At 42.4% G+C, this 2,556-nt stretch overlaps 1 pseudogene; it reads left to right on the top strand.

The window, feature by feature from the left end:
* Positions 1-247: 247 nt before the first annotated feature.
* LOC109528226 (3-oxoacyl-[acyl-carrier-protein] synthase, mitochondrial pseudogene) lies at positions 248-1,423 on the top strand (annotated as a pseudogene).
* Positions 1,424-2,556: the final 1,133 nt, after the last annotated feature.

Below are 2,556 nucleotides of genomic sequence, written 5' to 3'. Positions count from 1 at the left end.
AGAGCCTGGCGTATTTAGGAATGGTCCATTTTGGGTCTTCAATATAGCAGTATCTCTGACGCCTGATTACTGTTCAGTCCCAAATAATATTCTTTCCGGGTGATGTTTTAATAAATATCCATGAAAATATATATCAATACTGTTTAGTATTATATTGTGCGTTTGAATAGATATTTAAACGATTAGGTGCTAATTTACGTGTTCGCTTAATCAGGCATTTGGAAACTGCACCTGAAGCCTGCTGCTGAAGGGCAAGCAAACGTTCGAGTGCGTCACTGATGGTGGGCACGTCTAACGTAATTTTGTGCGTAAATTTACTCAACCCACTACTAAATTACTTTTTCAACGAGTGCGGATTTACGGAAGGTACGGGAAGACGCCAGTATGTCTTCACTGTCGTTTTGGGCTAAACTTCAACTAAGGCAGAGTGGAAGTCTCCTGTTTCAAATAAATGCATGTGCTTGTCCAAGCCAGACTTTGAGGTGGCACAGCACTGACAGACGAAGAAGGGTTGTTATTACTGGCGTAGGTCTTGTGTGTCCTCTGGGCATAGGGACGGATTTACCTTGGAACAACCTAATTAAGGGCCAGAGTGGAATTGTGGCTCTTAGCTCGGAGGATTATAAAACAATTCCCTGCAAAGTAGCAGCCTTGGTACCCAGAGGAAATGCAGAAGGTCAATTTAATGAGGAAATGTTTGTATCTCGCGGAGAGGTAAATAGCATGACACCAGCCACGGTGATGGCACTTGCAGCTGCTAAGCTTGCCCTGGAGGACTCAGGGTGGTACCCTACAACCGCAAAGGAACAACTCAGCACTGGTGTAGCTGTTGGCATGGGCATGGTGTCGCTGGATGAAATAGTATCTACCTCTGTAGCCTTCCAAAAAAAGGGCTACAAGAAGATAAGCCCCTTTTTTGTGCCTCGTATTCTTGTAAACATGGCTGCTGGGCATATAAGTATCAAGCACAATCTAAAGGGTCCGAACCACGCTGTATCCACAGCATGCACCACCGGCGCACATGCGATCGGGGATGCTGCAAGATTTATCGCCCATGGTGATGCAGTTGCTATGGTTACGGGTGGGACAGAGTCCTGCGTTGGGCCGCTGTCAATAGCTGGGTTTGCAAGAGCACGTGCTCTTGCCACCAACTGGAATGACCATCCCAAATTAGCTTCAAGACCCTTTCATCCAGAAAGAGATGGTTTTGTGATGGGTGAGGGATCAGCTGTGATCCTGTTGGAAGAACTGGAGCATGCAGTAAAGCGCGGAGCCAGAATGTATGCGGAGGTGCTGGGATATGGACTCTCAGGAGATGCCAACCACATTACCACGCCTGCTGCAGATGGAGATGGAGCATTTAGGTAAATGGATTGAAGCATGTGTACGATATGTGTTGAAGAAAAGAATTACAACGAGAGCTGCGAGCAACTATATGGGGCCTTCGTAGCCCTGTCAACGTTCGTGTACCGCCATGTTGGGATACTGGCACATTGGAATTGGATTTTTTTGAAAATGTAAATCAAAATGGACATCAGATTAATTCATTCTCTGCCAGTCATTATTCGAGTAGCCTCCTTCACCATGCCAGCTGTTTTGAAGGATTTTTAATGATCCTTCAAAACCCACAAAGTATTATGTTCCATCTACAGATATATAAACATAGAGCCTACCAAAAGAAAGGCTAGACCAGTGGTGTCAAACATACGGCCCGCGGGCCGGAACCGTCCCGCAAGGAGGTTCAATCAGGCCCGCAGGATTTAAAAGTGAAAAAAAATGCATAAAAGACACAGAATTAATATTTTTAATAAGGTGCAATTAATTGAGTATCCGCAAGGGGACACTGTTTTGATCAGAGAAAAAGACAACAGCAGCCTCAGTCCGTCACTGAGACAGACCCATGACAGCAGACGCTATCAATAGCACTCTCACATTTACACATTTAATAGCACGCTCCTTAGTTTGTAAGGTGTAGGCAGGGATTACATTTAGATTTTATATGCACGTGTAAATGGTTTAAAACTTCCTTTCTTTATAAATCTCGTTTAATCTCAAAGTGCATTACTATATTTTTCAATACCAATTACTTGTTAAAATTTGTACAATCAGTGGGATCAGTTGCAATGCATATTTGTGAATGATAAAAGTAAATTGCACATTTGTCGAAGGAAATGTAAGGTGCTTCCTGAAATGTTTTGTAAAAGATATGTTCATGAAATTTCAGCATTTTCCTCATGTTCTTGTGCTTATTTTGTATCAAAACAAAGGGAAGACATATTGTTTTTGTTATTTATAGCAAATATGGTATCATTTTAATGGTCCGGCCCACTTGACATCTACCGAGGCCGTATTTGGCCCACCATGTGAAATGAGTTTGACACCCCTGGGCTAGACAGTCTTCTTGCATGAGAAAAAAAAAGCTTCTTTCGACCTCTCTCTGTTCTTTAGTAATCACTATTAGAAGACTGCCAAGTTTTCCCGATTTTTCATTTTCTGACAGTAAAACAGAGAAAATTAGCTTTTTTTGTGAACATCTGAATTTTGACTTTGACTATT

This window comes from Hippocampus comes, unplaced genomic scaffold (assembly GCF_001891065.2).
Source record: "Hippocampus comes isolate QL1 unplaced genomic scaffold, H_comes_QL1_v1.1 scaffold660, whole genome shotgun sequence".
NCBI classification, from domain to species: domain Eukaryota; kingdom Metazoa; phylum Chordata; class Actinopteri; order Syngnathiformes; family Syngnathidae; genus Hippocampus; species Hippocampus comes.
This window is presented reverse-complemented; position numbering and strand designations above follow the sequence as displayed.